This window comes from Ips typographus, unplaced genomic scaffold (genome assembly GCF_016097725.1).
Source record: "Ips typographus isolate SLU unplaced genomic scaffold, UJ_Ityp_2.0 IpsContig73, whole genome shotgun sequence".
Classification (NCBI taxonomy): domain Eukaryota; kingdom Metazoa; phylum Arthropoda; class Insecta; order Coleoptera; family Curculionidae; genus Ips; species Ips typographus.
The window spans coordinates 334613-347618 of record NW_028098578.1 but is presented as its reverse complement, the minus strand read 5'-3'; the positions used below and the strand labels follow the sequence as shown (position 1 = coordinate 347618).

Genomic DNA, 13006 nt, shown 5'->3' with positions numbered 1-13006 from the left:
TCGGAATTATCTCCTGAGTATATTTTAATATAATTGTTGGGAATGACTGACATCTAATTGATCATTTCTATGACTGGTTTAAAGTAGTTCAAAGGTGATTTAATTGTGGTAAGTTATCACTGTCAGGCAATGTCTATAAAAATTCAGAAAATACTTTACCAGCATTTACATATTAAATGATAATGCAGGTTTGTGCTAAATATTTGTCGGCTTATAAATTGTCTTAAATTTAATATATTGTGCTGTACGTTTCTATTTTAAAGCCATTTTACTCAGCATTTTAATTCAGCGCAAAAAAAAATCCGTGCGGGCGCACAGAAAAACGCGTTGTCCTAATAGAGATGAAAATATAGAGGGTTTTCAAAGAAGTATAATAAAAAGCATTTTCCCATTGCATAAAGCAGCTGTAATTGTAATAGTAAAAATAAAAAGCAAACGGCATATTCAAAATATTTGCCTGCCATCAATTTCATATCGTCCTTATTTTTGTTTGCTTTTTTTCACATTTGAAAGTTTTGAGATGGCGATACGAGAACACTGGATACGGCCCTGTTCGGCCTATTACTCTGTTTTATAGAAAAAACAGTAATAATAATACAACATAACCTAGGAGTACGAAGTCTTGAGAATGTGTTAAAGCAATCTTAATAAAAATAAATGGAGGGAGATTTATTTTATAACGGAGTTCAGGTAGCTCTACACGACAAAAGTGTCGTAATTTGGTTTTAAAATGTTACGCATAGGCAACTAAAAAAACCCGCCAAACGATAAACCTAACCTCTAAATTTGTCTGAATAAATGTGTAAACATACCATATAATTATTATTTTTTTCAAATATTTGGGCACTGCAAGATGGAAGTGCTTCATTATCACTATTATCAGCTACTGCAATCCCTTGAGTGCTATTCTTCCTTGCAAAATAAAAGCTTTTATTATGCATAATACTTTCATAACGCAGTTTTACTTTTCTGCGAAACGCTCCACTTTTTTTAATTTTTTTCCAGTTTGATTTTTGATGTTTCATTTTCAGCTTTAATTCATAATAAAGTATATCATTTTAATTTTATATATTATATTTTTTACCACGTACTTACTAAGATAAATTGTGTTCAGCTATAAATTATTTACACAAATACTAAATAATTTATTTAACATAACCACATTTTAGTGTACAATAACCTTCAGAAAAATTGTTATAGTGAACATCTTAATAGAATATTTTAATTAAAGCGGCAAATAAAATACGTATAAAATAATTTTAAAGCAATGTCAGGTTAACAACACAACACGCTTATAAAACAACAATGAAACAGTTATGAAACTATACTAAACGACGGCCAAATAAAATAATTCTATAAAAACGTCGAGATAAATTATAAAATAATTGTATAGCAAAGTTAGACAATCACACAATGTCCTTTATAAAATATTATTGCAACAATTTCGAGAAAGTTAGCTGAAATGTTTTATAGTGGTGCAAGTAAAGTAGCTATAAGTTCTTTTGCGATTTTATAATAATAGTTTTATTAGATAACCATAATATTTGTCATGGAAATGTGATGGTAATAATTTTATAATGTAGATTTTAAGCCAACACAATTTAGTTCCAGGTGAACCTTTTATAAAATATATAAATCACAGGAAAACTTTTACATAATGGTAATAAAATATTTTTGTCACCAAAACTTCCAATTTTAAAACAAGTTTGCTAGTTGGGAAGGTTGCCAAAAGTGGTTATTTGTGAAAATTACAGCACCAGGGTGTGATTTTTTCGACCAATCACAAACTATACGAGCTATGTTGTGGTTTTCACTTTTGTGAGCTTAGCATTAGGCCCAATTTCCATGAAAGATGGGTAGAAAGTGCAGTTCGTACATTAGAAGAAATTCCATTTTTGATTTTTATATTACCTCTGATTAGCTTCTTAACCAAACAAATTTTTGGTTTTATACAAGTTTTATCTTTTTTTGCAAAAATATTGAAAGTGTAACAATTTGACAACTCCTGACTTGGTTCCTATGACATTTAGAAGGTTCGTTCAAACGTCAAAGGGTATCCCATAATTTTGACTTTCTTTTCATTAAACACAATTTTCTTTCAGAGGTAACAAATAACCGAGATATTTGATCGGAAATAGAGCAGTGCAACTGAACAAGCTTTTTAAAAATGTCATAATTTGACAGCTCCTAAGTTGGTTACTGTGACAGTTAGAAGGTTCGTTTCAAAACTGTCGGACATCTTTATTTTGTTTCTTAAAAAATTACAGGTGTTCTTATTTGACACGTGCTAACGTGGTTACTATGACAACTAGAAATTTCATTTAAACGTCAAAATATTGTTACAATTTTCCCGTGGGTTTTCAGAAAGTCAGTTTAACTTAACAATTAATAAATTTATTTACACTTCAAAACACTCCGTACAATAATTAACTCACTATATATCACCAAATATCTAACTACTAAAAACACTACTACAATTCCACAATTATTCCACGATTTAAACTTTACCGCGTTCCCAAATTCACTACTCCACCGTCGACACCGCTTCTTTAATATTCGCAAACCACGTTCTAGAATGACCGCAAAACCTCGAATATCAAAGATGCTTCCAGGTGTCGCTTCCTAACTGTGGCCTACTTTAACACGCGCCCGGCCAGATATTGCGGCGCTTCTATTCCATCCCGAATCGAGTTCAGAAAGTATCGAGCATAGTAGGCCCAAACCGTAACACTGCCCCCCTCTTAAAGCTGATCGTCCCTATCCGCTTCATCTAATCCCTGGTATTTCTTGAGTCTGTCCAGATGGACAATTTTCATCTTGCCTTTGGGGCTGCGTTGGACTCTGTACGCGACGTCGTTTAAGCTTTTTACGACATTGTAAGGTCCCTCCCAGTGTCGTTGCCATCTTTGACTTAATCCTTTGCTCCTCCTGGGTTGAAACATCCACATAGCATCACCTTCCTTATAATTGCCACCAGCAGGTCTGTGGTCCAGTGTCATCTACATACGGTCGTTGTTTGGTTTCATCTTCTCTCTCTCAAGTTCCTGAATTGTGCTGGATCCCTTCTGTAACGAACACTGGTCACACCGTTTACACCATTCCTCAACGTCCTTTCTGAAGTTAATCCAGTAAAATCGATCTCTTATTCTAGTCAAAGTCTGGTTTACTCCAAAGTGTTCTCCTCCGCGACTATCATGTAATTCTCGCAGCACATTCTCTTTGCAGGAATTGGGCACTATTGTTTGGTAAACAAAGCGTTTTCCGTCTGGACTTTCCCATTTGCGAGTAATTAAGTGATCTCGCAGTCGAAGCGAATTCCACTGCAACCAGTAACCCCTTACTGTTGGTCCATATCTGGAAATCTGTTGCCAATCCGGTTTCAAATCCTTCTTCAACCATCTTCTGATTACTTTCAAATCAGAGTCTGAGCGCTGTTCTCTTATTATGTCTTCCTTAGAAACGCTTCTCTTCATTCTTTTTGTAGCCTCCTTATCTGTCACCTTCGCGATTTGACCAATCCTCCAACCATTATGAATTTGTCCTTTCCGGTACCTTAAGTCACTATCAAAAGCTTGACGATCCTCTACATATCGCGGTAAATGTCTTTCCGGATTCTTCATTTCCTGCTCCTGGTTACGCCAGTTCTGCGGGGTCGGTAAACGAGACTGCTGTCTGCAATTCCAGCGGTAATGTCCTTTACGTCCACAATTATAACACGTAATGTTTCTGTTAGCAGAGGAGTTCCGGTGATTTGTTCTGATGTCCTGGTTTCGTCGGCACTGTTGGTTTGGAGAACAAGACCGCTGTCTGCAATTCCTTCTATAGTGTCCTTTGGGTCCACATCGATAACATTCCACTCTAGTGATCGGACGTGATCGCTCTAACTGTGTGAACTGACCATTTCCTAATGCTGCCATTTGTTGTACTAATTGGTCGAACATTGATTTAATTCCATCTATTAATGTAGCAACATGATCGGCTGGCGGTACTCTCTCCTCTTGAATAGTCTCTGGCTTTAAGTCATTGCACGCAGCTTCAACTTCTAGCGCTCGAACCAGTAATTCGCTGCTGTTGCTCCCTTTGAACACCTTCAGCCATTTCTTTACCTCCGGATCTCGAATCCCATCTACAAAATACTGTGCCACAAGTTCTTCTTGGATTTCATCCGGGAAGGCTGGGTAAGCCAGATGCACAAGGCGACGAATTTCGGCCTCAAACTCTTGTAGATTTTCACCAGTTTTCTGCTGTCTTGCCCTTAATTGCGTTTGATACACTCCTTTCCTATGCTGATCCCCATAACGTCGTTCTAATGCAGCTACTAATGCTTCATAGTTGTCTTGTTGGGCGATAGGCAGAGTCTGTAACAGCTCCAATGCAGGTCCTCGTAATTCCACTATTAGTGCTACAGCCATTTCCTTGTTACTCCATCCATTTGCATTTGCAGCGGCCTCAAATTGGAGTTGGTACGTTGCCCATGAAGTTTGACCGTCGTATGTGGGAGGCTTGATCTTGTTGAGCCCGTTTCCGGTGATCACTGTAGAGTTGACTCTTCTGCTGTCAATTGTCTCGTAGCTTTATCTCGACATTATTCTAACGCTTTGCGATTTGCCACGACTATCAAAGATGCTTCCAGGTGTCGCTTCCTAACTGTGGCCTACTTTAACACGCGCCCGGCCAGATATTGCGGCGCTTCGATTCCATCCCGAATCGAGTGCTCGTTCAGAAGTATCAAGCATAGTACGCCCAAACCGTAACAATATTCTCTGTTTTTTTTCAAGACCAACTTTTTATGAGGAAAGAACACTCATAACATCTAACGAACCCAGATATGATACAAACGTAACCTCGATTTTAGAGTTGTGGCATTGTTGCCAGTTTGGTGTTTTTGTTGTAATTTTTTACAACTTTGTTGTTTTTTTTTGCCAAAGACCGTTGTTTAGAATGTGTCTAACCGCATCCTATAAAGTTTTTGGTTCCATCATGGTTTTTGATTTTGAAAAATTTTCAACAAGTTTCAAGAAAATCGGTTTTCCTTAAATTACTCAGGAAATTTGAAGTTGAATCGAGGGAAGGGATGTTATCAAGAGAACGGAACACATAATTTGACAGAAATCTGCTTTTGTCAACCAGTTCTGTCACATTCTATCAACACTTCTATCGGTAATTCTACTCCCTGCGTTCAAGAATTAGGGCCCAGGGCAAAAAAGTCCAACAAGAAAAGAACCACTTACCTTTCTAGACAGCAAGTAATTTTGTAATTAAAAAAAACACAGTTTTATTACAGTTTAGCAAATCAATAAGTCACATAGTGACTCTATTACAAGTGATTTGCACTTAAGAATATTTAGATTTCGATCTCTGTCTAGCTTTCTCCATTTCCCTTTGCAGCGCCTGTTGGTCTTGCGCTTTGGTAATCCGTTCCATCAGCTCGTGATTGTAGGTACTATGCAACATTAATGCCAACACACCCGCCCGATTAGCCATGCTCGTTCTAATTTGTCTTTCTTTGTCCAATAATTCGTCCAACTTGAGCCACTGGCGCACTCCAAATCCACCTTAATAAATTATATTATTTGTACAGGGTGGTCTAATTGCTTTTATATGGAAACTGCCAGAACCGTTAAGAAATTTAAAAATCAAAAAGGCGCTGCCCGATTTATTTTTCAAGGTTCTATTGGCGCAAGAGATACTCCCTCTGGTGATCAGTTTTGAAAACAGTTTCGGACATTCCAACTGTTGCCCGATTTTAGTTCAACTGGCGCTGCGATCTTAACTTAAAACGCCAATGGCCGCAAACAGAAGTTCGCTATCGTCTTTTGTTTTCTTGTACATGTCAAATTTTGACATTTTAAACATCCTGTCAATTAATGTAACTTTTCAATGAAGAATAGATACTCAAAACATTTCTCAATAATTTACCGTTTTCCATCAATTTTTCATGGAGAAAATTAACTTGGGTCATCTCTATGAGTGGGTCAATTTCATTTTGCAATAAACTCAATTAACATCAATTAGATAGATTTTTTGTAAAATTGAATTTCTTGGTCCTAGTCGTCATTTCACTGTTCTCGAACCACACTCATTTTGTATTTTGAAAGGAGAAAACTTGTTTAGTTTCAAAATTTTTTGAATGGCTCTTGAAATTGAAGTTAGAGGATAATAGATAATTTTTTTCCCTTTAAAATGACCTATAACAAGTATGGTTTGGGATAAATTGTGTGTAGTAATTTTTATAAAAACTTTTTTTTCGGTAAATATGTCTTGAGTAATAAAATTTTATTTTGACAGTTATGTGTAACTAGAGGTAGTTTTAAGCCAACTCTGTCAAAATAACAGCTCAAATGTCAAAATCCTTACTGGGGAACTGTGGGGTAGTGTAGTTTTTTGCATTGTTAGTGTCAAGATTATTATCATCCTGAAGATGAGATTTACTCAAATCTCCCTCACCTCCTAGTTGCATGATAATATCATAACTGGCATCAGATTCACCCTGATCATTCATTCTAATAATCTACTAAATAAAGAAAATTTAAATAAATAAGCTTGAATAAAAATTCTATAATAGGGATGCCAAGTTATTTTTAAGGTAAATAACTAAACCTATCTAACTTACTTTCTACCTAAAAATCCTGCTTCTATATATATCATTGAAACTACAAATGCCTTTAATACAAAAAATTACAAACTACTTACAACTAATACTCTTCGTCAAAGAGTCCAAATTGTCCAAAATAAACCGTCAGTTGAGCAATCTTCTTCTTTTCCGTTGAGGTGGATTTTTAACTGCAAAGGCTGTATCTCGGTAACAACCGGGAGGCCTCCTCGGTTATCGATTTAACCACTTCTGGAATAGGTCCTCTATCACAATCTGCTCCATGTCATAACGTGGACTAGACGGTACAATTGCTGGTAGCACTCGGTATTACACCCAGTAACTTCCGTTCCGGAAGGAAAAAACTTTCTAAGATCCCCTGATCTTCAATAGTCTGATTTTTGCTCGAATTTTTTATAAAACTGACTTTCTAGTTCTCATTAAAAGTCTCTCTTGACAATCAACAACCAAAAAACAAAAAAAAACCTTTTTTCCCACCGTCTACCTCCACGTACCACCTTTTTCACCTCCTTTGAAGTTCATCAAGAAATACTGTTAATTTTCTTAATAACTACATACAATCCTACTAAAACTAACTATAATAGTAAACACTTGACATCCCTACAAAAATGTACCTTTTCTATAAATTAAATAAATAAATTTTCTTTATTTTCTTGAAAAAAAATCATCAAAACACATTAGTCACTCTTCAAATAGGTTTTGTGCTAAAAGGAGTAAAATGAAGTATTTTTGTGATTGACTAGAGACAATTCTGTCAAAATAATTTCCCAACTGTAAAAAATGTCAACGTGAAACTATAAATTGTTGTTTTTGCATTGTTAACAGCTCTTGAAATATTTTTTGTCGTAAAAGGAAGGTTTTTGTGATACATTTAACTTTTTTGACGTATTGAACAGTTGACTTGATACAGTTCTAAGCATATTCTGTTAAAATAACAACTCAACTGTCAAAATTCTCACCGTGTAACTGTAAAGTGTAATCTTTGAATTGTTAACATTTCTTGAAATAGTTTTTGTGGTGAAAGGAAGGTTTTCTGTGATATTTTTGCTTATCAAGATTAAATAAAATATAAAAGTCAGAAATGAATTATAATAAATAAGTGTTCAAACGTATTAATAGTGACATCTTTTACCAACACTTGAAACTTCGAATTGCGTTATTTTGTTATTTTTCGTTAAAAAATTGCTTTTATGTTTATTCTAATTGTCTTTCAAGTGGACCCAGTAATATTAACTTAATAATGTAAAAGCTACTTTCACCAAACTCTCATACTGACAAAGTTACAAAAACTTGTTCAAAATGTCGAAAATTCACAATTTGACAATTACAAGAAACGATACCAAGTTGGCAGTTTCCATATAAAAACAAGTAAATTAGACCACCCTGTACAGGGTGTCCGGAAAAAATGCGACAACATTTAACGGGCTAACTTTCCAGGCTTAGGTGACAAGTCCTATAACACTTTTTTGAAAAGTCAATAATAACGAATCTACGGGATGTTTTAAAGTTTTGATTGAAAAAAAAAGTTACTTTATTGTTGATTATTTTAAAAATGTATACACTTATTCATCACCTATGTATGATAATGTCGTATTATTGTTTAAAAGTTGATTTACAACTTCGACAACTCAAAACTACTTAAAAATGGTATACTAAACATGGTAATCTATGTTAACGTTGCTCTGCAAGGTGTGATTAATAATAACGCACGTTAAATTACTTTACAAGTTTTACTTAATTATTTTTAACACCTTGTAGATCTGTTATTATGGAGTTTTGGAAAAAGTGTCAAAGTGTTAAAATCTTCCTGTAGAATTGCCTCGTTAAATGTTGTAAGACACCATTATATTAATCTTTTTTATTGATTATTTACCGGTAAGGTAAAGTAAAATTGGAAAAGTAAAATCAGTGTGACAGAAAAATTTACCATTTTTACCAGTAAATTCTAATTTGACCAGTAAATTTATCAGTCTAATTGAAATTTGCTTGAAAGATATAATTTTCCTGTCATTAATTTCATTAAAGTCATGGAATCTTCATTACATTTTCTATCCAATAATATAAAAACCCACTACAAGATTTAGTACAGTCAGGGAGAAAAGCGGTGGCAAAGTTTGAACTGACAGTCCGAGACAAAATCGCCTGTTAAACCTACTGTTACGGTCTGGGCCTACTATGCTCGATACTTCTTAACGAGCGCTCGCTTCGGGATGAAACCGATGCGCCGCAATATCTGGCCGGGCGCGTATTAAAGTAGGCCACAGTTAGGAAGCGCTACCTGGAAAATTCTTGAATGGTCAAGGCAACCCGCGAAGCGTTTCGCGGTGATTCTAGAACGTGGTTTGCGAATATAAAAGACGCGGTGTCAACCGTAGTAGTAGTGAATTTGGGAACGCGGTAAAGTTTAAATAGCGGAGTAATTGTGGAATTGTAGTAGTGTTTTTAGTAGCTGTGTTAATTATTGTACGGAGTGTTTTGAAGTGTAAATAAATTTATTAATTGTTGAGTTAAATTGACTTTGTGTGAACCCACGGGAAAATCGTAACAATTGGTGTCAGAAGTGCGATCAGACTTTAGTGCGACGTGAATTTGAACTAAACTTCGGGTTAAAGACTTGTGTTCAGAACCGGACTAGAGATTTTCGGAACAGTGGTGTGTTAAATTTATTTTATGCCAATAACAAGACGTCAAAGGGCAAACATGGAGGCCCAACTTGCAGCTATTATGGCAATGCTTGGAAAACAAGAAGAGATTCGACAGCAAGACAAAGAAGAACAAGAAAGGATTCGACAACAAACAGAAAAGATTCGACAACAAGACAAAGAAGAACAAGAAAGGATTCGACAACAAGAGAAAGAAGAACAAGAAAGGATTCGACAACAAGAGAAGGAAGAACAAGAAAGGATTCGACAACAAGAGAAGGAAGAACAAGAAAGGATTCGACAACAAGAGAAGGAAGAACAAGAAAGGATTCGACAACAAGAAGAAAGAATTCGACAACAAGACAAGGAAGAACAAGAAAGGATTCGACAACAAGAGAAGGAAGAACAAGAAAGGATTCGACAACAAGAGAAGGAAGAACAAGAAAGGATTCGACAACAAGAAAAGGAAGAACAAGAAAGAATTCGACAACAAGACAAAGAAGAAAAAGAAAGAATGAGACAACAAGATATAGAAATCCGTCAAGAAGATAGAGAGCGGCAAGAAAAGCGTAACGAAGAAATATTGAACGTTCTAGCGGGGACCAAAACAGAAATCCAAGAGTATGTAACCCATAGTCTTAAAAAGATGGAGTGTGATGTTGAGGAAAAATTAAAGGATGTTCGGGAAGACATTAATGATGTTCGGGACGACATTAGTAAAATTCAGATTGATGTTCGGGAGGACATTAATAAAATTCAGAATGATGTTGAGATAAAGCTACGCGACTTAGAGCAGAAAATTGACAGCAGAGGACCCAGCTCTACAGTGATCACCGGAAACAAGATCAAGCCTCCCACATCAAACTTCATGGGCAACGTACCAACTGCAATTTGAGGCCGCTGCAAATGCAAATCGATGGAGTAACGAGGAAATGGCTGTAGCACTGGTGGTGGCATTACGAGGACCTGCATTGGAGCTGTTACAGACTCTGCCTATCGCCCAACAAAGCAACTATGACGCATTAGTAGCTGCATTAGAACGACGTTATGGGGATCAGCATAGAAAAGGAGTGTACCAAACACAATTAAAGGCAAGACTGCAGAAAACTGGTGAAAATGTACAAGAGTTTGAGGCCGAAATTCGTCGCCTTGTGCATCTGGCTTACCCAGCCGTCCCGGATGAAATCCAAGAAGAACGTGTGGCACAGTATTTTGTAGATGGGATTCGAGATCCGGAGGTAAAGAAAATGCTGAAGATGTTACAAGGGAGCAACAGCAGCAAATTACTGATTCGAGCGCTAGAAGTTGAAGCTGCGTGCAACGACTTAAAGCCAAAAATCAGGGCCGTGACTATTCAAGAGGAGAGAGAACCGCCAGCCGATCATGTTGCTACATCAATAGATAAAATTGAATCAATGGTCGGCCAAATAGTGCAACAAGTGGCAGCATTAGGAAATGGTCTTTCCACACAGTTAGAACGATCACGCCCGATCACGAGAGTGGAGTGTTATCGATGCAGACGTACGGGACACATGAAACGAGATTGTCGAGTAAGGATACCGTCCCGCTCTCCAACGAGGGACGTACAACCATCCAGAAGGGACCAGGAAAACTCCCACTAGTCAACATTACGGGGCGAATGTTGACTAGCGAAGACAAAGCCCCCAGAATTATCTCCATCAGAAGCCTGGGTAGATCAATGGGAAGCCTGAACGTAGATGGAAAGGTGGATGCGATGAACGTTACTTTTACTTTGGATACCGGTGCGGCAGTATCTTTGATCCGGTCAAACCTTGTGGATAAAAGTCAAGTTAAGCCTTTACGAAGAAGTATTTTCCTACGCACTGTGACTGGAGAATCGGCTAAAGTTTTAGGAGAAATAACAGTCAAGATTTGCCTTGGAAGGATTACGGTTTACCACACCGTGTTAGTAGCAAATATTGATTTTCTTTTAATCCCGAGCAAAATATCCTGAGGTTTGGAAGTGAAGAGTTCATCCTGTCAACCAGTCACCGCTGTGACTCACCCATTAATGTTTTGGCATCTCAGACAGTTAAAATAAGCGGCAATTCCGAGCAAATAATCATTGGACATTTGGAGCAGAATTCTGGGAGCTGTGTTGGACTTGTACGAAACCCGGACCGACCAAGAAGATGCCTCATTGGGAAATCACTTGTAAATGGAGGAAGTGAAGTCCCAATAAGAGTTGCAAACATTTTTCCAGACGACGTCAAAATCAACAAAGGCGAAATTATTGCGGTATTTGAGCCTGTAGTCAAAGTAACGAATTGCGATGGGTTACCAGAACAGGAGGAGCAGTTGGGGGGAAACAAGCTCTTAAATGAACTTGAAAAAACCTGGAAACATCTGTCAACACCACAACTAAAGAAGGCTCGGAGACTGATTTTGGACCATGCTACCAAGACCAACAAGTACATTCTTGTTGCCATGAATTACTTTAGCAAATGGCCTGAGGTGTTTGCGATTCCAAATCAAGAAGCCAGCACAGTCGCTGATATTCTCGTCGAAAATGTCTTCAGTAGATTTGGTGTGCCGTTGGAGTTACACTCTGATCAGGGACGAAACTTTGAGTCCAAGCTCTTTCAGAGGCTCTGTGACCTGCTAGGCATTAGGAAGACCCGAACAACGCCGCTTCATCCTCAGTCGGATGGCATGGTCGAGAGATTTAATAAGACCATAAAGCAACATCTCTCAAAGGTTGTTGATCAGCATCAGAAAGATTGGGACCAGCATATTCCGCTCTTCTTGATGGCTTATAGAGCAGCAGTCCACAAATCAACGGGACAGTCACCATCTAAAGTTCTGTTTGGTCGAGAACTGCGACTTCCATGTGATGTGGTGTTCGGATCTTCAACAGGCACAAAGCACGAACATTGAGAACTACGTTGACGAGTTGCAAGACAGATTACTGAACATCCATGATCTGGTCAGGGAAAGTTTGAATCTAACTAGCGACAAGATGAAAGCTCGTTATGATCTGAGGGCCAATTCGGGAGGGTTCCAGAAGGATGATAAAGTTTGGTTGTTTAACCCTCAGAGGAAGAAAGGCAAATCACCGAAATTAACACCTGTTTGGGAGGGACCTTACAATGTGGTAAAAAGGTTAAACGACGTCGTGTACAGAGTCCAACGCAGCCCCAAAGGCAAGATGAAAATTGTCCATCTGGACAGACTCAAGAAATACCAGGGATTAGATGAAGCGGATCGGGACGATCAGCTTTAAGAGGGGGGCAGTGTTACGGTCTGGGCCTACTATGCTCGATACTTCTTAACGAGCGCTCGCTTCGGGATGAAACCGATGCGCCGCAATATCTGGCCGGGCGCGTATTAAAGTAGGCCACAGTTAGGAAGCGCTACCTGGAAAATTCTTGAATGGTCAAGGCAACCCGCGAAGCGTTTCGCGGTCATTCTAGAACGTGGTTTGCGAATATAAAAGACGCGGTGTCAACCGTAGTAGTAGTGAATATGGGAACATATTCAAAATTTCAACAAATAATGGGAACGCGGTAAAGTTTAAATAGCGGAGTAATTGTGGAATTGTAGTAGTGTTTTTAGTAGCTGTGTTAATTATTGTACAGAGTGTTTTGAAGTGTAAATAAATTTATTAATTGTTGAGTTAAATTGACTTTGTGTGAACCCACGGGAAAATCGTAACACTACTTTGAGTAAGAAACTGACTGTTTTAAGCACATTTTTGGAATCCTCATTAAATTTGCTATCTAGAACCTAG

The 13006-nt window shown here is 37.6% G+C and overlaps 1 long non-coding RNA gene across 1 annotated transcript in view; it reads left to right on the top strand.

The window, feature by feature from the left end:
- Positions 1–13006, top strand: part of LOC145739872 (uncharacterized) — a 175970-nt gene that overhangs the window by 22878 nt on the left and 140086 nt on the right. The window lies entirely within an intron of this gene.